This window comes from Pteropus medius, unplaced genomic scaffold (genome assembly GCF_902729225.1).
Source record: "Pteropus medius unplaced genomic scaffold, Ma_sr-lr_union100, whole genome shotgun sequence".
NCBI lineage: Eukaryota > Metazoa > Chordata > Mammalia > Chiroptera > Pteropodidae > Pteropus > Pteropus medius.
In genome coordinates this window covers 11688324-11715900 of record NW_024340701.1, presented here as the reverse complement: position 1 = coordinate 11715900, position 27577 = coordinate 11688324, and positions in this window count along the sequence as shown.

The window sequence follows — 27577 nt, the reverse complement described above, 5'->3', positions numbered from 1 at the left end:
TTATGGCTCACATTACACCAAAGCCAACTCCTGTGAGAGAGATTGGGCTCAGCAGACAGAAGCTCTTGGGGACTGAGGTGATTTGATGGGGTACCAGCAGTCCCAGCCAAGCAGGCCCCACTCCTGTTCCACAAGTGTACCCATCTGCCCTCATTGGGCAATGTGCAGAAATGTTTATAGCGACCTCATTTGTTTTCCTTTCTGTTATTGCTGCCTTCCAAAGGCCAGGAACCACTGAAATTAAACCAAGGCAGGGGCCAGGGGAGCAGACAGGGCCTGGGCCAGGGCCAGGAGTAATGAAGTGGAAAATGTTCACACCATAGGCAGCATTAGAATGCACCTGTACAAATAGAATGAGGCCTGCCCACCCCCTTCCTCCTGGGGGCCCAACGGCCTGGAGGACTTCTCTTTATGGCTTTGCTCTCTCCCTTGCCTGATCAATGTTAGGCCTACAGTGAAGATAAGAAACAAAGGCATCCAGAGTAGAGTGATTAGAGGAGGGAAGTGAAAAAAGAGACACACTTTGCCCAAATGATTCCTAAAAGTTTGATGAGTTCTCTGAAAGCCTGGTTGCCTAAAACAGGGGAGAAATGCACATTAATGAGTGACAGAATTTGGGCAGAACACTTTCATATACCTCTGCATTTCACCCATCCAATATGATTTTGCCACATTTCACAGAAAAAGAAACTGAAGTCTAAGGAAACAAAGCTAGCAGGTGACGGAATCAAGATTTAAATCGGGTATCACCATCCTGTTTTATAAAGAAGTGACTCTGAGCCAGAATGCTGAATGGCTTTCTCAAAGCCATACCTCTGTTGGACAGAAACCCAGTGGTCCCAAGCTCTTAGTGTGGTGATCACCACTGCATATTGAATAGGTGGGGCAGTAAAGACAGAGGAGGGCCTGTCTTTACTCAGGTAGAGGAGTAGGGCCATATCTCTATCATAACGTAAGACCTAGGACTAAACAAAGGCTGACCTTTGATCAGCATTGCTTAGTTTTTGAAGCAGTGTGACTCTATATAAATCTCCAATCTCACTGAAGCCCAATGCCTTCATCTCTGAAATAGGGATTCTGTGAGCATCACCAACAGTCACTCTCAATTCCTATTGTTGGTGCACCTTCCTTGGCACCATGAGAAAAAAATAAAGGCCATTGCCCCTAACATATATCACAGGAGCTCACCTTCCATCACCATCTTCTCTTGCATAAGTTGTTATAATGGTTAAAGGAGCAAACAGATGTAAAAATGCATCCCACAGAGTATTCGACACAGAGTAAGCCCTCAATAAAGGTTAGCTCCCTTGACAAGTAGCAGACCAAAACTGATGCTTCTTTTTAGCCCTTTAACACATAGCATCCAGTAGCTCATAGTAAATGTGCAATAAAAGTATGTCTATTGAGACTGTTAAGTACTTTGGGAGTTTCTACCATTGTGCCCCTTCATTTCCATGCTCATGGTTCAGTCGACACCGAGCACCAAGTTGGGTCCTCTCCAAATGCCAGGTGCTTAATGCAGGGATCCATGGACCAATATGACTCACTTCTCTTAGTTGCTTCAAAGAGCTCAACTTCACCTAATTCAATGTTAAGAATGAGCTACTTTTGTTGTTCTATTGTTGCTTTTATGATTATCGTTGTTTAAATCAAAGAGGAAATCTAAACTTTGTAATGTATCAAAATCAGGATTGTCATGTGTTTGTAAAACACTTTGTACTTACTGCACTCTTCCCTATTCAATAAACTTGCCCTGATCTCTCCCTAGGCACCAAGAAGAATAAGGAATTCATTGCTCCTGGAGAAGTAGACACTGAAAAATTGTTTATACTCTGTAACTCTTGAAACAATAGAAGCACGTACAGGTGGGAGAGATGAACTCAGTGCAGGAGTGGGAGTTAGCCTCCCTGCTGTCTTAAAAAGGTGACTTGAGCTGGGTTTGAATTCTATCATGGGATGGTCCTTCAATAGACCATGTGGCCCTGGCTTGATCTTCAGAGCAGTTGAGTGAACTGTGCAAGGTGAAAAAGGTCTAACCACATGTGGTCTGTTTCACTCTATTTAGTACTTTATGTTACCCCTAGAATGGGCACCTAATCAGACACTATTTAGTGTCAGCATTTAAGTTTCACATGAAGATTGTGCATGACAGGAGCTCCATAAATATTTTTTGCCTCATCTGAACTGAACAATGAAGTCTAATCCTGCAACTAGAAGACTGCAAGCTTCTTAAGACTAGAGGCAAATCTTAATAATTTTAATCTCTATATCTGCATTTAATATACATATCCCCACAGCAGCTAATGCCTACTCATCCATCAAACTCAGATAGTCAGCATCTCCCCAGGAAATCTTCCCTGATCCCTGAGGCTGGCCACCTCTCTGTGCTCCCTTTGCACTCCAAGCCTTCATCACACCAGCAACCACTTATTTGTTTGCTTATCTCCCCTTTCGGGTTGATCTTCTTCACAGTAGAGAGCATCACTCAGTCATCTATACCTTCCTCTACGCCTAGGACATAGGAGGTCCTCAGTAGATCCATGGTGAATGAATGAACAAATGATCGTAAAGTTTCCCCTAATAGTGCTGAATTCCTCCAAATGGATTTTAAATTCCCTGTGGACAGGACCATGTTGCCCTTTGAAAGTTAGAGTAAGCCGTGGAGAATATGTTGTACCAAAAGAGCAAGATGGGGCTATGGGGTGAAAGAAAAGGACTCCTTTGTCTTTTTTTTTTTTTTTTTCCCAGATTTCCTTCACCTTTGGGATTCTTCCTGAAACCTGGAAGTAATTCTTGAAGAAAAGCTCAGTGTGTAATTTCAAAAGGGCTCAAGCAGGCCAGGTGTTTCCTGTGAGGGGCTGGTCCAATCCACTCTTCCTGGCTGGGGAAGGTACTATGATTGAGAGAATGTTCTGGGTTTGGATTACTGTGCAGGACCAGAAGAAACTCAACTTCCTTGGAGAAGGTTGGTTTTGAACCCCCAGACACAAAAGCAAGTTTGCCATGCCTCCAATTTCGTTACCTAAAGTTGATATTTCTGGATTATGAGCCTGTTTAAGATCATTTTATAAAACCAAAAGAAAAACCCAAAGATTTCCTGTTCTTAGTGGAGAATCCACTCTATTCAGTTAACATTAAATATACTCCACTTAAGAAAAAACAGACCTCAAAAACACCACAGAAAAATCACAGGGTTCTTACTGGAAATACAGAAGAGTTCTCTATTAACAAACAGAATCATCACGACTTTAAGTGTCAAGCAACCACACATCTTTGAAATATTTGGATTTCAAAAATGTGATACTCTCAAGAAAAACCAGACACACCTTGGGGCCGCAGTATCTAAAATGTCCCACAGCTGCACAACACAATTTCAAATAGACAAGTATCTACCATTCTTTGCTGAATGTAGAGAAATTTAAATCATTCTTACCTTCAAGACTTCGGCATGCCATGATGATTTGACTTTCCTTTGTTCACATACAAACTACATGCACTGAATATTTTTCTACCTTTCTTAAAACCAAAATGTTAGACCAAAAAGTAACATCAGAAATCAGGGAAAACACAGGGGTTTTATCTGCCAGTGACTAGCGGGGAGCAGTGATGAGAAGGATTCTGAGGCCCTGTTTCGATTTAGCAGGAAGGCGTGCAATGGTCGATTAGGGATGTCTGTTCTACATGTGCAAACAGAGAATAATAACACCAGCATATATTTGCCATCCCCAATTCTGTTTGAAAGTCTCAATTTATAGATGATGAAACTTCATCCCAGAGAGACAAACTGATTTACCTAAGGTCAGAAAGTGAATTTCTTTCCAAGGGGCTTGGAATTGTGTAGAAATAATTATTAGATTATTTTTATGAGCTGGATTCAATCTACGAGTGTAGAAAAGCCATCTGCCTTGGCATAAAGAGTCTCAGGCAGTAGAGATTCCACCTTACTTGTGTCAAGCCCTAACCAGAATCTGAGAAAATATACCTCCATTAAATAGAATGATACTACCCACCAGATAGCCTTTTTCATCTGTATTTGAAATTTAATGAATAGAAATCACCAACACCTTACATTGTCATCTGCCTGAGGCCACTGGAACCCACTGCACTCTAAATTCTTGAAACTCCTCCATCAATCTGGAACATTGATAGTCACCAGAGAGGGGATGGAGTTCTCTTAACACTCAGTTCATATGTCCTCCGGTCCACGTATAGCTAGGCAAGTCCTCGCAGAAGACACACAGCTAAAGATTCTTCCTCCCTATGCTGAATGGTGGCTCTGGTATACTCTTCTACAGAAAACACTTCCCTAAATCATTTGGGCTTTCTATGAGACTACTTATCATGCCCCTTCTCCATGCTGCTTTGATCCCTTATGAGTCTTCCAGTCATGACATTAGTCATACCTCCTTATAACCACCCACTAGAAACAGTGAGTATCACAAGGGCTAGGAGTATATCTAATTCAACACTATAGCTCTAGTAGGTGAGCATAATGTCTGACTCAGAGTAAATTCTTCATAAGTATTTGTTGTAAGAATAAATGACCGAATGAATAAATATTGTCTTCTTCAAGTTTATTAGCACACTGGTTTTATCTTTCTCAGAACTGCTATTACCCAGTTGCTCCCAAGGTAGATTTTCCCAAATTATATTCTGTGATATGCTAGCAGTCTATGAGATAGCTGTTGTCCAAAAAAAGTAATAAATAAAAAGTAAAATATGAAAATAATTCTTGGAATATTTTTTATTATATGTAATTTAATACATATAGTACACAGATATAATTTAAAATATATAACAGAGAAGTGACTGTGTGTATGTGTATTCCTTATAATTACAGCATATAATAATGCATGATGCTCTGGTCAGAAGAAACAGAGAAATGGCACACACTACATTAGAATGCCTGGTGGTCTAGTGAGAAATTTCTGATTCACAAACCTGGGACATTCCATGATAGCATGTTGCATAGGCAGCTCTAACCAATTCATGTATATTACTTTTTGGATGACTTTTGGTATATGTTACATGTATTTCTTATAAGAGTACTATGTATTTCTAATATTATTCAATGTCTGCTGTACATTAAACATATAAATCAAAATGTGGCCATTTCTCACAATAATTAAATCAACAGAAACATATCTTATTCCTGTCTAATGAAAATGTACATTATATTTGTAAGTTCCTTTGGTAACCCATCAATATACTATTTGTTTTTAAGTTTCTTAGATACGTAAGTCTGAGAAATACTACTCTTACGTAAGCATATCATTGAATTGCTCCTGTTTTAACTTGATGGTTTCCTGGTACAGCCACTATGGAAAACAGTATGGAAGTTCCTCAAAAAACTAAGAATTGATCTACCACATGAACCAGCAATCCCTCTACTGGATATTTACCCCCAAAGACTTGAAAACCCATATCTAAAAAGATATTTGCATACTGATGTTCATAGCAGCATCATTCACAGTGGCCAGGACATGGAAGCAACCAAAGTGTCCTACGATAGATGATTGGCTAAAGAAGCTGTGGTACCTATATACAATGGAATACTACTCAGCCGTAAGAAGAGATGAAATACTGCCATTTGCAACAACATGGATGGACCTCGAGATAATCATACTAAGCAAAATAAGCCAGACAGAAAAAGTTGAAAATCAATGATATCACTTATATGTGGGATATAAACCTAAAAGCGACACATGAACAGGACAAACAAACAGAGATTCATGGACATGGACTATAGACTAGTGGTTACCAGAGGACTATAGATTAGTGGTTACAAGTGGGGTGGGGAGCAGGGAGGTAGACAGGGCAAGGGGGTCAAATATAGGGGGGTAGGAAGAGAGAGAAGTGGGTAAAAGGGATCAATAGTCATTTCATAGTTGAAGGAAACTGGACTTGGGGCGGTAAACACACAATAGAATATACAGATGTCAAATGATAATGTACACCTGAAAATTATATAATTGTATTAACCAATGTTACCCCCAAACTTAAAAAAAACTTGATGGTTTCCTTGGGGAAACAAGCAGAGATTTGGAGGGAAAAGAGGACAGAGAGCTGGAGATAATAAAATGAGACTCCACAAAAGTTAAAATTTAAAAAGACATGAAGCTCTTATAAACTCACTATTAACCAAAATGGTTAGGGAGCTGTAAAACATATGTGGATAAACAGAAACGAGCTTGTAAAGGATAGAAACTCTTGGGTTAGATTTTAAAACAAAAACCAGTGATTTGTCCATATGAAAGACTGGTACATGAACCGTCACAGGAAAGTTTAAAATAATAGAGATGCAACATTAGAAATCAGATAAACATTAAGAGAAAGCCCAAAAAGTTAAATATTAGACAAAGCAATTTCAAAAGGGAGAAAGGTAACAATAGTCGTTTCATATTGATAAGATTCACAATCCCCAATGACATAATAGTAACGAGCTCATTAAAATTAAAATTAATAAACAGCAGATATCCACCAAAGCTCTACTTAGATAATTTACAACTTTTAAAAAAGAAAATTGAATGAATAAATATTTTTACCAAAAAAAATGGTGAAAATGGTTCTTTTAAATGAACCCTCCAAACCAGAGAAAGAATGATGGGTAATAGAAAAGAAACTACAAAAAACAGAAGTTAATTAATTTGAAAGCAGATAAAGTATATAGTGACTTTGATCCAAAAGCTGTTTCTTTGGAGTAAAAATAAAATATCTTTATAAATCTATGATAAATCTATTCAAGAAAAAAAATTAGAAATGCAGAAGGAATGTAATACTTATAGAAGATGTATATGTCAAAAGAATGCTATATACAACTATGTACTGATACTTTTGAAAATTTTGATTAATTTAGATAACTTGGGGAAAAGAGAAATTACAAAAATTAGTTCAAGAAAACGTAGGGAAAAAGTACATATGTATAAAACCATATAACAAATCAAGAAAATTATCTTTAGGATCACTCTCTCCCTCAGCCTCACAGCCTACCCCAGATGTTCCAGGCTTCATATGGTGAATTTTTTAATATTTTAAGGAAAGAAATTTTCATGCTATCAGAAATGTTCCAAAACAGAAAAATGTGAAAAGTTACAGCATTTACTTATAAAGCTATCATAAATCCTTATATTAAAATCTGATAGATAATACCAAAAATAGGTAATTATAGTTCAATCTCACATTTTAATATATTTGTGAAAATTCTAAATAAGATGGTAACAAAATGAATTCAATAGTATATTGGAAAGAATAAACCACCTTGGCTAAAGAGGATTTATCTCAGAAATATAATGATTCTTAGTTCATCTTGATGAATAAAGAGGGGAGAAATGCAAACATGATTTATACAATAATCATAGTGAAGAACTACTCTTGACAAATTTTCAAACATATCACAAGACTATAATTAATAGAATAGTATAATACCAGTACAAAAAAAAATAAAATAAAACACAGGGGACAAATGGAATACAATGAACAGGAGAAATAGGCCCCATTTTACATTCAAATGGGATGTATAATAACAGTGACAACACAAACAATAGGGAGGGAAAACAGAAGAGAAGATGTTGGTAGGGAGGAGAGGAAAACCACAGCTGTCTTTAAATATCTTAGGATCATTGGCTGAAAGAGGAATCCTTCTCCCAAATAAGGTTTCAAAGGCCAAGTTAGAATTAATGGGCACTAGGGAGGGAGATTTCTGTTCGTTAAGTAGAAAAGCATCAGAGCTGTCAGCCTCGTCCAAAGAGGGACACAATTGCCTCCAGAAAGTACGTGCAAAATCTGCTACTTAATTTGTGGGAACAGGTGCAAAATGAAAATGTGCAACTCCTTGTTTAAAATTATTAAGACTTTCAAGGTGGCAGCAGCATAGCGTTAAAACAAACAAGGTTGTGGGTCTGTATAGATTACACCGGCCCTCGATGTGAGTTTTTCGTCACAGGAAGACAAGGACTGGAGGAAACTTTGGTGTGGACATTATCAAGACTTCAAGTACGAGACTGATAGACTAAATACTTAATTCTAAGTTAATCAATGATAATCATTCCCCTCACTCTCACATTTTCATCAAGTTAGGAGGTACACATAGACGCACCCTCAGGCTGCCATTTCAAGACTTACATTCTACTCCATTGAATTGTCTAGACTGTGCTGCTTATGTAGTGCTTGCTCATTATATATTGCTGAACCATAAAACGTTACTTTGCATTATATAATTTTACTGTTTCACAGCATTTCCACCCTCCATTGCCTCTTTTGATCGTAATAGAAAATCATTATTTTGTCTATTTTACCTGAAAAGAAAGTCAGGCCCAGGTAACTTTTGATGCGTCCAAGTCACACAGCTGGTAAACTGCCACCCAGGCTCTTCTGATGATAAGTCATTCAGTTATTAGTGACCTGTCCTTTCATCTGTCTGAACCACCTGCTAGGCCCTAGGACTCCGCAGCTCCTGACTGTAGGGGCTCACGGTTTAGTGGGGAAGACTGCCAAGTTCAACAAGTTCCACCATACCATGAGATGAGTAAAATTAAAACAATGTAAGTGAGTACAGAGAACAGAAGTGGCAACGAATGCTAAACTCTATCTAAAGAGACCAAGGGAGTCTTCACAGAGAAAGCAGCACCTAGCAGCTTCCTATCACATAGCTGAACAAAACAGACACAAAGCCTCCACTGGGTTCTCAAGGAAATTTTACTCGCCAAAAAGCTTCTTACCCAGTTAATTTGTCCCACCAGTGGGAATTTCATGCTACAGGGAACTATTCGTAGAAACCAGTTTCCCTTGCAAGTGAGCCTGAGTTAGGAGGGGACCAGGAGTTGGGAACTGACAGGAGTTCAGCAATAGTCCACACCCTAGAAGTGTTTTCTAAGCAGGACAAATGTTACACATCTCCTCTGGACCTCACAGTCACCTGGCCAGGTCGGTGGGTCAGGACTCCACTCATAGTTCATGGACGGCAGTCAGACTGAGCATGTCTGAAAACTGTTCTGGGCCATCTACTAGCAGGTATCAAAAAATGGGTGCTTTACCGTCCAGGGTAGTGCTCTACCCACTTACCCCATAAGAGCCCTGCCTAATGGCCAGGGAAATAGGCCTTTCTGTTCTTGGGTAACTCCCTTCATTTTTATAGTTCATTTACCTCCAGGGAAAACATGACTGATAGTATCTGCTGCCTGCCTGTTAGTCATAATAACCTACCTGAGATATCACCTGGGGAACTCCAGCTCCACAACAGATTACTATCAAATACTTGGCCAATAGGGAGTACATAGCTATAATGAGTTTACATCAGATAGAGCTGGGTTATAAAAATAACAAAAATAGCCACAATAGCATTTATTGTATTGTTAAAAAGCGGTGTGGATATGGAGATGGATGATTGTATTCTAGCTTTGGTTCTGCCACTTACTGGCTCTAAGTGGGTGCTTTGAGTGACTCTTGGCCTCAGTTTACTTTTATGGTAAATGGGTATTAGGTTACCTACCTTACAAGGCTGTTATGAGAATGAAACAATAGATGTGAAAGCAGTTTTTAAACCATAAAATGTACAGAAACATTGGCTTTTATTACTATTAGTGATGTACTCAGAGGAAATTTGTATGCAATTATAATTACAACCCCAAATCCTCATTATTTGTGTGGGGTCCACATTACTTCGAGGAATCAAAATCACATCGCGTTGAAGCAGGATGAATTTAAAAGTAAATCACTCCAGGACATAGAAACCCCAGTTGGGACTAGAACTCCACTTTACCATCATAGATGAACCACATAGACACACAGCCAAGATCTAAATTATGTTTTACAGATATGTATAGATAGATAGATAGATAGATAGATAGATAGATAGATAGATAGATAGATAGATAGATAGATAGATAATCTGGAGAAAGTTGCCAACATCTCCTAGTAGAGGCTGGTCCATTAGTTGCCTCTCAAGGAACTGAGATTAATGGTGAAAACCAAGACAAACATAAATTACCATAATTTAAGGCATAAAGCATTGAGGCCATTAGCTTGACACAGAGTGTTAAGAAGATGTAGAGAAAATAAAGCTCATCATCATCTGGGAAAGGAATTAAAAGAAGTCTTGCTAAAAGAGGAACTTTTGAATTGGGCCTTTCAAAGTTCAGATAACTTATTTTGCACAGTGGATAAAACATGGACTCTCAGTTCAGGAAAACACCAGATGCTGACCCTGATCAAACAGCATCTCCCTGTGAGCCTCTGTCCCCTCATTTGTAAAGTAAGATAAAAGTAGGAATCTATTGGGAAAGAATTGCTGTTAGGGATAGATTACTAAACAAATAATTGCTTCAAATGTAGATACAGAAAACATTAGTTTCCACCCAATATTCCTGTCCCTGGGTTAAGTCTATATTAGACTTCTAAAAACTGAAGGTAATAAATCAACTAGGGGGTATTTATGGAACATTCTATCTGTGCCCATGAGGGTACTTAGAGCAATTTGAGTATCATAGAATTATAGTATTTCTTAAATTTTAAGATGTTGTTAATTTTAAAAGCAATGCTATTTAATAAAATTTAAGTTGAAGAGGGGAAAAAAGAAAGATTATATCATATACCCATATTAATCGTAAGACTCATGTTGATTTCAGAAAAATTATACTTGAAAGAAAAAGTATATCTTTGAATTTGACTATATGTGGTTTAAGATGTAGCCTCTGACCTCACAAAGTAAACAGTCCATTAGGCAAGATAAGACTACATGGATGAAAAAGAGTGTAAACAACCCAAGCAAGTGCATAGTTAAATACTGGGGGTCTCAGTTAGCCTTTCCCTTTCTGCAACACACTTGGAGATCTGCAAAAAGGAGGCTATACCTTTGTATTGCTTACACCCCACAACTGTAGGGCATGTGTTCAGGAATTCTTGATCAGGCTTAATGATTCCTGTAGGCATCTACTCATTTGGTAGCCTACGGAATTGCAAATGTATATTCAAGTCCAACCTGAATTCAATAACATTTCCCACGGATCTACTCTGTGCTCACTGTTGATCTGAGTGGTATGGGAAGACCCAATGCCTTGCTCATTCCTTCTGTCCCCTCACAGCCCCCAGCAGACTATACAACACACAACAGACATGACTGGTATTTTGCCAAACTGAGCTAAACTGATCCTATTGTCCAAGTGAAGTTCAAATTCTCATACAAATAAAATAGAATCTGTTGATCATTGGGTAAACAGTCTGCATCATTGCTTCTCAGAGTGTCTATGGCAAAGGACCAGGTTTTTATTCTCAGTTAGTGGCCAACTGATAACAAATTCACATGATTGGATGCCATGGAGATGACAAATTGCTATAAAATTTCTCAACTTACTCTCAATTTCTGTATCATCTCAGCAAGGACCCATAACAATTTACAGACTGACACCAGACTGACACCAGTACACAGATTACATTTTGAGTAGCACTAGTTAACATAATTCCAAAACCTTTGTTATATGGAAATCTCAGAATGATTGAAAAAATTAATTAATTGGCAATTTTTGTAAAACATTTGATAATGATAATAATGAGAATATCATTTTTCAAGTGCTTCCTATTTGAAAGGCGCTATCTATGATATCATTTTATTGAGAAGACTTCTGTTTTAGTGTTTAGATTGACTAGTGCATACCTCAGTTCTTTTTGTTCATATTTTGAATAGAGAAAAAGAAGGTATTATTCACAGTAGAAAACAACACAAGAGCTCTGGAAGCCAGACCACTCTGGGTATAATCCCTGTGTTGCTATTTACCACCTATATGAACTAGGGCAAGTGGCCCCCACCTCATAGAGCCTCAATTACACTATCTGAAGATACAAGGCCCTCCATAATGTATGGTTATTTTTTTAGAGGTACGATGACTTGCTATGGTGTCAATATCATAAAGAGAGGAGATCGTGCAGTTTGTCATAAGCTCGAATGAGGAATATGGGCTGAGAGAAAAGATCTGATGAGATCCTCAGGGTAGTAAAGACGTCAAAAGCTCCATGATGAATAACAGCTGAAGGAGGAGAGATGCATGTCTTGGAAGAGATACAATTCCAAGGACAATAGACCTACCTTCATTTCAGAAGAGCTGTTACGTGGGAGGGAGCTTAGACTTCTGGGTGGCCCCATAGCCATGAACCACAGCCAGTGTAAAGGTATAGAGATACATATTTCTGCTCAAAAGAAGAAGTTTCTAGCAGCCGGAGTCTTCCAAAGGTGGAAGGGGCTGACTTGACTGGAGCAAGTTGCACTGATGTGGGAAGCCTGTGTCCACTTGTTAGGGGAGCCTATAGTGGGTGACCCTAGCACCAGATCAAAGATTGGCCTAGGTGGTCTTCAGGTGCTTTCTGGACCTGCCATTTACAGTTCTAAAGACTCTATGAAGCCACTTTCTCACCATGAGAAAGGCCTCCTCAACCTTCTATATCAATAATCAGAACTAATAAAAGCGGCAATGCATGCTGAAAAGTGGTCCTAATATCCTCTTTATTTTTCTAGCCCTGGATAGTATATAAAACATTTTCACACATTGCCTCACCCACAACTCTGGAAGGTAGGTACTTTTATTACTCCCAATTTATAGAGATGACACAAAAGCTCCTAATTCAATGAAGAACTCACTGCCCATAAGTGAGAGACCTGGGGCTCAAATCTAACCCACTGATTCTGAATCCTAAGATCTTCTAACTGCCAGCCTCCTCCCATCCTTTCTGATACTCAGCATCCTCATTCTAGGTAACCATCTCTACCCCAGCACTTAGACTGCTTGTAAAAAGTCAGATGTGGCAAGGCATTTGAAAATGCTTTAAACAGTTGGGATGATTTCCTCCCTCCCTCCCTCCCTCTCTTGCTCTCTTCATTCCTTCTTTTCTTAAATGTTTACTGAACAAATGTTCCAGGCACTATGACAATCAGCTGGGATGCCAAGATGCATAATACATAGCTTTTGCTTTCAAGGATCTGCAAATCACAAATTGTGTCAATAGTGCAAAAAAAAAAAAAAGTGTATAATGGAGATTGCTCAGAGATAGGGGTGATTAATACAGGTGGGGGAGTAGAACGGCTAAAAACGTCTCTCCAGAGGAGGTGACATCTGAACTAGATTTAAAAGAAAGAGTTGCCCTTCACCAGGCAGGTGGGATTGGGAAGCTTTGGGGCAGGGAGAAGATGATATTCTAGGGAGAGAAAGGAACCTTTACTAAGACATGGAGATTTGGAACCGCATGGGACATTTGGAGCCTGTAAATAATGCAGTAGGGGTGTGAAGTAAGGACCAGGAGAGATGGTAATAGAGAGGTCAGAAGGGTCAACAGGAAGACTTAATGCCAGCTTAAAGAGATATGATTTTAACCTGAGTGCAATGGGGAGTTTCTGAAGTGGTTCGGTCCAAGGAAAGACATTGTCAGAACTAGCTCTTAGGTATCAGAGTATAGAATGAATAAGAGAGGAGAGGTAGGTTATTCTCTGTCCTCCTCTTCCATTTCCCCAAATCCATTCTCAGCCCCTTTCTGTCCTGCTCTGTGCCCCAGGAGACCGACCCCTGCTGACTGCATCTTCTGAGCTCCCTTGAACCCAAGTTCTGGGTTCAAACAATGGGAAACACCAGCAAGGAGGAAGGAGGTAAGTAGAGAGAGTATTTCTTCCCTGTTCCCTCCCTGCTTCCACATAGCTTCTTTAGTATTTCCTGTTGGGCAACCCTTCCTTCATGGTTCTTGTTCTCACTGGGCTTCAATATCTTTGTTTCTTCCCCCTTGTCCCTTCGGCTCTAGAGGTGATAGCTAGTTTCTGATACTTTGACATCCTTTGTTCCATTAACCCTGCTGCCACATCCCTATGAGCCCTTTTATTAATGTCTCTCCATTTGAACCATGTGAGGTGAATTCTGCTTCTTGTTGACCCTCACTGATATAGGGGTCAAGATTAAATAGCGGCCTGAGAGAGGCAGAGCCATTTCAGTAACCTGAGAGAGGGATGCAGAGGTATTAGGGGTGAAGAAGAGAACACATAGTAGAGAAGCTTTCCAAGGGAAAAGCCACAGGTCTTGATTTCAGCTTGTGCAGGGTCTCCAAGAGGAGGAAGATCTTAGGGGACTGAGGGGATGGTGGGGAACTCCCCAAAATGGAGGAAGAGAAGCAGGTTCCAGTGAACTGATGAGCTCAGTTTTGACCAGCTGAATGTGAGGTGCCCGTGGGACATCAAGAGATGTCTAGGAGACCAATGGATCAAAGACTCTGGCCTGGAGATTTAGCCAGGGCACCAGCAGCACAGAGCTAATAGTTAAGGCTCACGGACAACAGAGAAATGCTCTAAATTTGCCACAAGCTCATCCTGTTGGTTCTGTCTTAATAATTATTAATATATAGAGAGGTTGAGTTATAATGACCCAAGAACTCACAGAAGACTCTGTTCAGAAGCCACTTGTCTTGTACCTTAATTAATTGCCCCCTTCTTAAAGATGAAGGGGTTTGTTTTTCAAGTCCATAAGTTTCCCTGGTGTTCCATTTAATCATTCCTATTTTTCACTACCAGATTGTTTGCTGGGGAAAAGAACAAAAACAGCAACAGATGTCTTTGTTTTGGGGTTTTGCAAAACTCTCTGGTTAAGATAACACTTTCAATTAAAGAAATTATATCATCCAAATACCATATGCCGACAAGCCCTCATTTGCAAAAATCACCTGCTTTCAGAAATTGTTTGAGGAGTCCTCTCAAACCACCATCAAACAGCTTAGTTGGACATCTAAATAGGTCCCTTCTTTTTTCTGGATTCTGAAAACTTCAGTTCGGAAAGCCGATGTTAAGAGGATGTCCCCTGATTTATCCTCGGGGCTCTGCAGACCTTCACACCGGTTTCTCCTTCTTCGTGTATAAACACACATACACACACATACACACACATCTTTGTGTGTGTGTAGCTTGTGCTATTTATTGCATAGCAAGGCCTGGAACATTTTAGGCACTTAGCAAATAATTGTGGAATAAATTATTCATTTCTTCTTCCCTTTCTTCCTCCCTTTCTCTACCTTTGGTTTTTCTATAGCCTCACATTTTCTGAAAGACTTCTGTGCCACACAGTTACTAAACATTGAGAGTACAAAGATAATTAAACAGATTCCCTCTCCTTGGGATACCCCCAATCTAAAGGGGAGATAGCCAAGTAAAAGGAAAGTTCTAATTCTAGGAAGAATATGAGTTCTTAAAGGTAAGAACTAGTCTTAATTCCCTGTGTAGCCTCTTTTTCATACAGTGCCAGAAATTCAATAGTTATTCAGTAAGTGTCTATTGAATGAAATGTTCTCTGAATGAAGTATGTCCTACCCAGGCAAGTAAGTGCCATGCTGCAGAAGCAGAGGGGAAATCATGCTAAATTCTTAGTAGGAATGAGCTGGGAAGGACTCATAGAGCAGTGGGATGTGTACTGAGTACTGCATAAGAATGGGTGAAGGTAGGAGGGGAGGGCTTGCTGGGCTGAAGGAAGCACTTTAAGCAAAGCATGAAGTCATGACAGTGCTTACGGAGTGACTGTCAACAATAAGCAACCCGGTTGGGCCACAGCATTAGTAAGAGGAGGACGCGACATGATCTGAGTCCCATTATAGAATATCTTTAATGCCTGCTTAGTGTCTGGCCTTTATTAGACATGGGGGAACCACTGTAGGCTATGACAAATGTAAAGTGGCATCTCATCCAGCTTGAACCTACAGTACTAGACTCACTTCACTCTAGCTTGTGTTGTGGCTATTGGGTAAAAGTCTCATCTTCCCTATTTGACCGTAAGCAATTTCAGAGTGTGAATTTGGGTTAATATTGGTGGGATACTCTTCTGGATATGCTCCATTTGTCCATCCAGATTCACTCTTCCCACTTCTCCATCTGACTCTGTGCCCCAGCAGGCCGACCTTATAAAGAATATCAATTGGCTCCCTTGACTCCTGGCTCCCAGCTGAATTTGGCCAATGAAAGGCAAGAGCAGATCAAAAAGTGAGAAGAGAATGAGATTGGGATATTTGTTCTCCTGGCTCCTTCTGTGTCAGGTTTCTCTGGGTTACCTGCATTTCTCTACCAAAGGCCACAGCTCCTGAGAGGTGTCCCTCTCTATATGGCTACTCTCTTCTGTTTCCAAAACTGCTCTATTCCCTTCCTTCTTCAAGCCTAGGTATAGTAAAAGCTCTCTTCTGTTTCTAGCCCTAAGACGTAGCACTATCATTCATTGCTTTCCGTAATCTTACCTGTAACTCCTTAAATAACTATTCTCTTTAAATTGCTTAGTTTAACTACTAAGACTCTTATATAAACACCTACCATATATTGAGCAAATTCTGACATGCTTTCCACACATTCATTGTTCATGTAATCCTCCCAAAGAAAGTTTCAGGTAAATATTAGAATTCCCATTTATGGATTAAAACCTGAAATTCACAAGTTTTAGATAACTAGTAAAAACCATCGTCTATAATTTAGAGTCTCCTCAATTAAAATAGTACCCAGCACTATTTTCTTGACTAACTATATGAGTGAATACGAGGTTGTACATGCTAAATACTAATATGAGTATTAGAGATCACAAGGATTTTTGGCAATTCAGTGGTAGTAAGAGTGGCTTTGGAGTCAGAAAAAGCAAAATTATAATCCTAACTTTACCAAGTAAGATAGATTCCAGGTATGCAAAGGTGGTTCGACATTTCAAAATTATTTAATGTAATCCATCATATCGACAGACAAAAAAAAGGAAAAATTACATGATCATATCAATAGGTTCAAAAAGCATTTGACAAAATCTAACACCCATTCCTGATAAAAACTCTTAATAAAATAGGAATAGAGAGGATCTTTCTAAACCTGATAAAGACTATCTACAAAAACAAAACAAAACAAAACCTACAGTTAACATCATGTTTAATGTTCAGAAGCTGGGACTTTCCCATTAAGATCAGGTACAAGGCAAGATGTCCCCTCTCGCTACTCCTTTTCAGCATTATAGTGAAAGTCCTTGCTAACGCAGTAAGGTAAAAAAGAAATAAAAGCATATAGATTGAGAAGGAAGACATAAAGAGAAAAAAACTCCTGGAACTAATAAGGAATTATAGCAAGATTGCAGGATATACAGATAAATCATTAAAATTAGTTGCTTTTCTATATGCCAACAATAAACTAGTGGAATTTAAAATTAAAACAGAATGCCATTTACGAAAGTACCCCCAAATGGAATACTCGTGTATAAATCTATCAAAATATGTACAAGATCTATATGAGGAAAAATACTAAACTTTCATGAATGAAATCAAAGAAGTCCTGAGTAAATGGAGAGGTATTTCACGTTCATGGATAAGAAGACTCAATATTGTCAAGATGTCAGTTCTTCCCAACTTGATCTATAGGGTCAATACAATGCCAATCAAAACCCCAGCCAGTTATTTTGTGAATATCAACAAATTGATTCTAAAGTTTACATGGAGAAGCAAAAAAACCAATACAGCCAACACAATTCTGAACGAGAAGAACAGAGTTAGAAGACTGTAACTACCCAACTTCGAAACTTGCTATAATGGTATAGTAATCAAGACACTGTAGTATCGGTGAAAGAACAGACAAATAGATCAATGGGACAGAATAGAGATCCCAGAAATAAACTCCCATAAACATAGTAAACCGATCTTTGACAAAGGCGCAAAAGCAATACAATGGAGCAAAGGTAGTCTTCTCAACAAATGGTGCAGGACAATCCACATGTAAAAAAAAAGTCTTGATATAAGCATTACTCCCTTCACACACAAAAAAACTCGAAATGGATCACAGATCTACGTGCAAAACACAAAACTATAAAATTTCTACGAGATAATATAGAAGATATATGTTATCTATAAGATAACATAGGTATGAAGATGCCTTTTTAGATATTGTACCAAAGACACAATCCATGAAAGAAATGATTGATAAGCTGGACTTCCTTAAAAGTAAAAACTCCCACTCTGCAAAAGATAATATCAAGAGAATGAGAAGACAAGCCACAGACTGGGAAAAAATATTTGCAAAAGACACATTTATTAAAGGACTGTTATCCAAAATATACAAAGAACTCTTAAAATTCAACAATAAAAAAACAAACAACCTGGTTAAAAAATGGGCCAAGACCTTAACAGACTCCTCCCCAAATAAGACATACAGATGGCAAATAAGCATATGAAAAATGCTCCACCTCATATGTCATCAAGGAAATGCAAATTAAAACTGAGATACCACTATACACCTATTAGAATGGCCACAATCCAAACACTGACAACTTCGAATGCTGGTGAAGATATAGAGCAATAGGAATACTCATTCATTGCTCATGAAAATAAAAAATGGTAGTAACTTTAGAAGATTGACAGTTTCTTACAGAATTAAACATGCTCTTATTGTATGCTCCAGTCATCACACTCTTTGTTATTCACCCGAAGAAGTTGAAAACTTACATCCACTCAAAAACCTGCACACGATGCTTACAGCAGCTTATTTATATTTGCCAAAACTAGGAAGAGACTAAGATGTCCTTCAGTAGGTGAATGACTAAATAAACTGTGGTACACGTGAACAATAGACTGTTATTCAGAGCTAAAACAAAATTAGTTATCAAGTCATGAAAAAACATGGAGGAACCTTAAATGCATATTACTAAGTGAAAGAAGCATGCTGAAAATGCTACATACTGTATGAGTCCGACTATATGACATTCTGGAAAAAGCAAAACTATGGAGACAATAAAAAGATCAGTGTTTGGGGGGAGGGAGTGAGAAGAGATGAACAGACAGAACACAGAATTTTTAGAGCAGTAAAAATACTCCATGATATTATAATGATGGATATATGTCATTATACGTTTGTTCAAACCCACAGAATGTACAACACCAAGAGTGAACATTAAGGTAAACTATTAACTTTGGGCGATAATAATGTGTCAATGTAGGTTTATCCTCGGTTAAAAAAAAAAGCACCATTCTGGTGAGTGATGTTGATCATGAGAAAAGCTATAAATGTGTATGGGCAGGGGTATATGGGAAATCTCTGTACCTCCCTCTCAATTTTGTTGTAAAGCTAAGACTGTTCTAAAAAAATACTCTTAAAAGAATCCTAATTCGCTATTGGCTAGCTCTTTCAGCTTTATTTCCTATGTGGACATTTCAATAACAATCCCTACCACATAATGTGATTGTAAGGATTCGACAAGATAATATTCACCAAATACTCCAGATAGAATAGGTGTTTTATATACATATTAATACTCATATTCTACATATTAGCACTCAAAGCAATGTTGAAAACCCACAGGGGCAGATAGCCTCAATCAAGTTCTCAAACTACCCGCTCCAACCATGCAAACATACATACAATTCCTCATTAACAAGTACAGTTGTCAATGCTTGAAGTTTCCTGTTTAAACTGTTCCTATTTCTTTTACTTGGTCATTTAAAATCTCCACGTTGGAGACTGTGTAGGTGGAAGGGATGTGACAGGGCATATTTGAAGGCAACCACGTGACAGGTACTTTGATATCTTCTATTTTGTTTAATTTTCGCAAGAGTCCACATAATCTAGGCAGAATTCCTATTTTCACTGATGAACTTGGTGAAGTTCAGAAAAGTAAAGCACCTTGCTCAAGGTCATGCAACTAGTCAAGAGTGAAATTAAGATTTGAGCCCAGGTCTTCTGACCCCCAAATCATATTCGGCCCTCCCAGTGTCTCGTTGTAAAGGCTACACCACATCCCGCAGCCAGATGGAGAGTCCATCTTTCACTTTACCGGTTGTTTACGTGTTTTCCTGTTTAAGCTCAAACTTCTTCAAGTGGAAGCAACAAACCATTCCAAGACACGTGATAGTTACTCACTTTGGAGTGAGCCACGGGTCTTTCCAGGCTTGCTTTTGCCAACGGTTCTCTTTTAATTGTTTCTGGGGGAGGGGAAAACTCCACATTAATGGAATCCCAAAAAAGAATGTTATGGTAACAGAGCAGGGAGAAAGCTCAGACAATAGGAGGAAATGTTGAAAGATTCCCTTTCATCTCCTAACGGCAGTTTGGGGCTGCACATGTCCGCTCATGGGAACAGAATCCTAGAGCAAAGGTTCCCCCTATTTTGTGAGTGCAGAGTTACTCTTCCTTCCGTTTTTTAAAAATATTTTTCTAACCAGGTCTCCGGAATTGAATATAAACACTGCAAGGGTTGTTTCATCCTTTCCAAAACAGCCTTTCAGTCTCCAGCCTCTATCTAATGCCCCTGTTGAGAATTTGAGTATCTAGATAAATGGATCCATGCCTTTGAAATCTTGAGAAAAAGAGGTGTGACATAACAAAACACACGAACTCTGTTCTGGTTCTGTTTCATCTCCAAAGCAACTCTGTGAGAGCAAGCCTGAAGGAAAATAGGACAAGGGCTCTGATTTGCTCTTCCCTGGTCAAGGAGCCTCAGCTGTGCTAAGAAAATGAGGCTTTGTGAAGAAAGTGGATTTGAACGGAAAAGCCCGGCTTTTGTATCCTGGCTCCTGCATTTATTAGTGCATGACTCAACCCATCAGATTCTCAGTTTCTTCAGTAAAGCATTGGGTACAATGATATCCTCCTCTCAGAGATATTATGAGGATTCAAAAACTACTCTATCTCCTGGTTTGACATTTCCCTAGGGCTGGTCTCTCTTAAGGAGGGGTGGAGCGGTTGACAGGCGTGGCAACCCCACCCCCACCACCACAGCCACTTCTAATAGCAAACAAAAGCCTTCAGGTGTGAGCACCTAGAAGGAGCTGGCTACTGACCAGAAGTAACCCCAAGTTAAACTTTTGAGATCTCCAGCTTACTCACAATCTGAGGTATAATTTCACAAAAGTTTTCCCAATTCAATGGGTCTGCCACTCTCTTTTTTATTTTTTTGGTCTAAGAAAAGAGAATTGCCACAAGAATAGCAGCACAGATGATATGAGGGGCTGGGAGTTGAGAGGAATGAGGAGGCAAATCACCCTGTGAGGCAGTTGCTGGGAAGACCAGTTCAGCCAAAGGAGCTGGTCAAGCCAGTAGAAGCCCTTTAAAACCTAGCTCAGGCTTTCCTTCCTCCAGGAAGGCTACTTTGATCACCTTTCCCCAGGCTGAGCTAGGTGCCCTGTGTGGTGTTCCACTAACCCTCTGTGCCTGGAGCCGGTATGTTTCCATCTAGTCTCTTTGTGAACTAGTGATGGGATCTGACTAATCTTGTGAACCCAAGAGCCAGCACAGTGCTTGGCACACAGTATTTTTGCCCAAAGTGTTACATCCTATAAAATGAGTAGGTGTCTAACTGTTGAAGTGAGCCTGAGCTCACCTCCCCTAGTGTTCATACCAGGGGGGTCCTTTATCCTTCACTCGAACACTACCATAGGCAATGTTCAAAATCAGGTGGATGGTCACTACATGGAGCTGCAGAAATCATCATGTTCCATGGCAGGAAGTACTGTGTCAGTAAAGGATAAATAGGAAACACAGGACCTAGCACCTTCCTTCTCCCTGCCCCCACCAGGGGAAAGTAGACTTGGCAACCTGGTTTCAACCCATCAGTCTTGAGCTTAAACCTAAGCTCTACTCTAGGAAGAATCTGGAGTGTCAAGCAGAGAAACTGAGGTAGATGTCCAGAAAGTTAAACTAGGCAGCCTATTATGAGAAAGAAAAGTTATAATTTAGATATTAGGAGGGAGCCACAACAGAGTAGAGTCTAGGTTGTTGGCAACAAAATTGTCCCTTGGCCCAAAGGGCTGATGCTACTGACAGTCAACTAAGAGAACAAAGGATGGCAGAGGTAGTTGTGGGGAATGCCTGCATTGCAATGATGCTGACACCGCAAAATTATCCCAGCTCTGTCCAAAAGTTATCAGTATAGCTATCTGGGGAGCTCTATTTTTATTAACTTCCTCTATGGAACTAGGTAATTAAAAGCAATCAGAAAAAGAAAACCAGTTCATTCTGAAATTCTCTCTCTTCTCCCAATGCCAAAGATGCAAGATTGCCCTGGAACTGAAACAGAAAAGTCTCTGCTACAACCTGTGTGAAAATCAAAGACCAAAGATGAGTAAGATGAGATCCTCATTTGTCTGGGTTCCTTCAGAATGTGAGCAAGACAGAAGCTGGGAGGAGAGGGGGGACAATGGGTAGCTTCTCAGGAGAAAATACACGGGAAGTCTGGCCAAAGGATTTCCTTGAAGACAGACACACAGCCAAGGAGGAGAAACAAATGGTTGAAATTCAAATTATTTCAATGAGATGTTGCATGACAGTTAACAGATATAGATAAAGATTTCTCAACCCTTGACACTACTGACATTTGGAGCTGGATAATACTTTTATGTGGGGACTGCCCTGTATATTATAAGATATTAAGTAGCACGTCTGGGCCCTACTTACTAGATGCCAGTAAGAACCAAAAATACCTCTAGATATTGCCAAATGTCCCTTAAGGGGGACAATCACTTACCCTACACCCGTCATCACTGAGAACTACTGTGTAAATGAACTAGGAAGTTTATAACAAAAATGTGGGCTTGGGTGGGGCTTCACAGTAGAGGTCTTGGAATATAGGCAGCTCTGGACAACAAAAGGCCCTAGTGACATCATGAACACTATTATTATTAGACTATGTCTTCTCTATACCCAAAAGACACCTGTAAAATTAAATCGTGCAGAGAGAGAAAAAAGAGTTAAACTACAGAATATGTGGGGGGAAAAAACTGTACTCTGAACCTAACCCAAGAATAATATGAAATTGAACACCAAATTTAATGCTAAGCTTCTTGGAAGCCGAGACAAAATGGGAAATTTAAGGAATTCCATAGTTCTTTTTTTCTGATGAAAGGAAGCATACTTTTTTTTTTTTTTGGTCCGAAGAAAACCACTTTCCTCCTATAACTGAACTTTATGGGGGATTTATCAGAAAATCTTTGTAGAAGGATTATCTAAAAAACATAAAAACCAGACAAATAGTATAACAACTAAGCAGGCAGAGAGAACTCAAGGCTCCAAGTATCTTAGAAAAGAGCAAAAAGTAGCTTATTCATTTATGCAACAAATATCTACTGAGAACCATCCATATGCCGGGCATGATACTAGATACAGGTGGCTTATAGGTCTACAGATATTGAAGGTGTATTTCTGAATAAGACAAAAAAGATCAGGTTTTCCTAAAGTTTGCATTCTTGGTTAGTTCAGAATCAACTACTTAACAGTTATGGGTCCTCAAACATGCCATTTTACCTTGTGGTGCCTCCACACATCTGTAAAATGTGCATAAAACCCACCTATAAGACCAGACTGACACTGTAGGTGTAGCTTGAGGGCTTAAAATTCTTTAAATACCTGTTTAACATTTATTTAGAAGAGAACTTATTTGATGCGGGAAGAGCTGGGAAAGGGGACCACGGCAAGTCTGCCATGTACAATTGTCTCCATTACAGTTATATGTAACAGGGCTCCTACGTGTATATACACATACAGTATATGTAAGGGATTCAGAAGCAGTGCACAACTTCACAAGCATGCATGGCGTCCCGGGATGGCTGCATCCCACCACACACTCCACTCAGCCAAATGAAGTCCTGTGATCGCCTCACCCTCCTCCCTCATGGAATACAGTTTAGGTAACTTTGGGGCTCACCCCTCAGCCCGGGTAGCTGATGTAACTCTTTCTTCCAGTCACATACTCCACCTCAGAGAAGCTCTAGAAAATATGTCTTGCATTTCCAGTGACATTAATGCTTAATGCCTCTTGAAGACAAGTGGACTGGGTTACTGTGTCCTCCAGGATTTGAAGGGTTAAATGAACAAAGAATGTGTAAAGCACCTGGAGGTGGGACCCACTCAACAAGGGAGAGTCTTCATAATCTCCATCACCCTCACCAAAAGTGGTACTTATTATTCAGTGTCCCTTAGGTCCCAGGGCTTATCATTATCATCAATTTTATCAGCATAATAAAAAGTCAAACAATCAGCAAACTTGACAGCTAAGGGCCTAAAGCTTCAGAACAAACTAAGGAGCACTGAGCGTCAAGGGAAAGCAGAAACCTACAGAGTTTGCAAAGTTCTAGACACAGGCAGATCCTGCTAGTCTGCCCCTACCCACAGCTTCCAGAGGAAACCCCTCCCCTCCCCCACTCTCCTCACCTCCCTGCAGCCAGCGTTATTTTCTGGGCCCCTTTAATTTAGAGGCTCTTAGGGCCATATCCTGCCATCAATTTGGGGGCTGATTTCAATGAACATGCTGTGTAGGGCGGGAGAGGGGCAGGATGCAGCTTTCTCCTGGCAGACCCTGATACAATGGGGTTTTCTACTGAGATCAATGGATTAATTGCAAATGCTCCGTTTGGGGCCATAAGGAGATGCATTGTTTTCCCACAGTCTGCAGTCAGGGCTGGGCTGGCCAAACTTCATTTTTGAAAAGTCAGGGAAAACAATTTTGTAAAAAGGGGTGGGGGTGGAAGGGTACGGGAGAGCAGTTTTGCTCATCTCACTAAAGGTCAATAACAATTAGAGTGAAAATTCAGAAGGCGCATTTGTTCTCTGACTGAAGCCCTGTCTGGAAAATTCCATCCAGAAACAATTTGCTGTCTCTCTTCCCGTCCTCCCCTCCTCCACAAGCTCTCTCTCCACTAATTCCCCAGCCTGCCCCACTATCCCCACCCTTTCGCTCCTCCCTCTGCATCAGAAACTCTCTCCCCTGGGAACAGCCTCAAATGCTGAGAAGGGAGAAGTGACCAGGGAATTCTCCTCCTTTCCCTCAGGAAGTTGAGGTGGGTCTGGTGGCATCATTCCTCTCCCTAGGAGTTGTGGAAATATTCACCTGGTAGTGGAAAAGTCCGAGCAGACCGAATTAGAGCCCTAGTGCTGACATTTAATAGCCGATAAACTTGGGGAAACTCGACTCTCTCTGGCATCCGTGGTGTCACCTGTAAAATGGGCATAGTAATTTGGAACTTCTGGGATTACTGGAACAATTAAATGAGATGTGATTTGCAATCTGCACTGGAGTCTTTGCATCTTAAACACAAGGCTAATTATAACCTAAAACAAGAGGCTCTGATCATGCATTTCCCTGTGTGGAAACTTGCTATGGTACGCCATTCCCACATCATCTAGGCCATGTCTGCTGGCCTGACATTCAAAACTCTCCACTCTCTTCCCCATTTCTCCCTTTTCCAGCCTTATTCTCCATTCCTCCTCCCCACTCCCTCCCTTCTGTGTGCATAATCTGTTCTTTCCTCAATCTTAGCAGTAGTTCTAACTTTGGACTCTTGACTCTGGAACGAGTATATTGACACCCTACCCTTCCTAAGGCTAAGCTTCATTTTCAACTCCTCTGAAAAGTTTGATTCTGTCTGTCAGCTACAATGCATCAAGTCTCTTCTCTACACTTAACACATTGCTTCCACCATGCTTTCAAGACTCCATATTCTGCTTAGCTATAGTTTTCTTAGTCATTTGTGTATTCATTAAACACTTAGAATCCTGGTTAAGACCTCCAGCTCTGGGGTCAGACCACGTGGGTTTGAAACTCAGTCTTACTTCTTGCTTGCTGTGGGATCTCGGCCTTTCTGTGCCTCAGTTTCTTCATTTGTAAAATAGAACTATCTCAGAGGCTTCTTGTAAGGCAGAGATAATACATGTAAAATCCTTCAAAGAGTCTTTGGTTCATGATCAGCACTCAGTAAATACTGGTTAGTATTATTACAAATAATCCCTAGACTGTTTCAGGGACTAGGTAATGAATAAGACATTCTTTCCTTCAACAAATGTTTCTTAAGTGTCTTCTAGATGCCAGAGACTATTCTACTACTTCTAGTGGGAAGGGAAGAGGAGTGGAGGTAGATAATAAACAAAAAGGTAGATAAACTGAGGAGGTGGCATGTAGGCAGCAGTGGCATCATGCCCTGGAAGGGTTGTCAGTAGTGAGGGCACATAAGCTGCCCCAACTTGATTTAGTGCTCCATGGGGGGTGGTGGGGGTGAGGGGAGGGACTTGTCTGGTTCATGTCAGTCCCTCCCTGCACCTAGCTCTGTAATCAGCACATAGTAGATGCTCAATGAATGGGGACACTGCATTTGAATTGTCAGTTGTCATTCCCTATAAATGTGAGCATGGGCTCCTGAAAGGAAGTAGTTTGGGTACAGAGGATGGTTAGTGATATAGGGATGATGATGATGTAATGGAATTGGGTAATGTATTGATTAGATGGCAAACACCCCTGTATTTTCTTGTAGAAGCTGAAGGGTATGAGCCCCAGGGCTTTGGGGTCAGTCAGAGCTGCATTTGTATTCCAGCTGAACCACTCCCAGGACTCACAGCCTCATCCTTTTCTTCTATAAAATGGAACTCATGGCATCTCCCCGCAGCGGGGTTGCGAACACTGCATAAGACCATGTAGGTAAAGTATCTGCACAGAGTAGAAATTCAAAAATACTAACTACCTGCCCCTCGACATAAGAGCCCTAAGGCCAAGATCCCAGACTCATCACTACAGGAAAAAGTGGAATAACCTAGTGACCACTTGTTCATCTCTCAGTCAAATGTCATAAAATGTTTTTCAAGGAAAATTAAATAGTAGGAAAAGTAAGGATGTTTTTTTAAATTCTTCTCTCTTCTCCACTGCCCCCCACCCAAAGGCCTATAGAAGATCAAACGCTCCTCAAAGAATCAACAATATTTTTTGATGATGAAAGTATGAATAATCAAACATATGGATTACATTTCCTTAAATTATGCAGAGCCTAAAAACCAGGAGGGAAGAGAGAGTGCTGGTAAAATGTTTTCACATTTTATTAAAACCTCAAGGTCTGAGGAATACTTTATGACTATTATACACACACACACACACACACACACACACACGTTTCCCTGTCCAACTGTCAAGTGAAAAAAAAGAACACATTGAGTATTTTTTTTCCTACTCAAAGCTTTGTCTTTGCTCTGGTCAGCTCCAATTCCTTGGCACTAGACTCATTCATAGAAATAAATGGACCACAAGTCGGTTCAGCTCCCAAGCTCTGCCAGCTTACCGTTGTGTGACCTTGAATTAAGCTATTTAAATTCTTGGAGTTTGAGTTTCCTCTGTTGTAAATAGGAATAATGGTCCTTACTTCTCTGATGGTGGTGACAGTCGAATGCAATGTGACATGTGAACATACCTTGGAAACCGCACAACTTCAGGTAGGTGTAAGGAAAGGAAGTCACCTCAGGAAGCCAATCCCCTCCTTGACAGGCCAAATAGCACTGGCAGTGTTCAAGAGCTTGACTGCTACCTTCATGCTTCCACTCTACTGATTATAAGCTGTGTGTTCCTGGGCAGAAAACTAAGCCCCTCTCTCTGTGCGCCACTTACTCATGCGCAAAATGGGTTGCTGCTAAAATAATAGTACCTTCCTCATATGGTAGAAATGAGGATTAAGTCAATAAACATGTATAAAGCACTTAGGTTAGTGCCTGTGCTTGTTTTGAAAGAGAGAAGACATGAGAGGACAGAAGGGAGACAGGGAAGAAAGAAATGTCCCACTGAAGATCTCCTGTGCTAGAAATTCGCCATCTAGTTGCTAG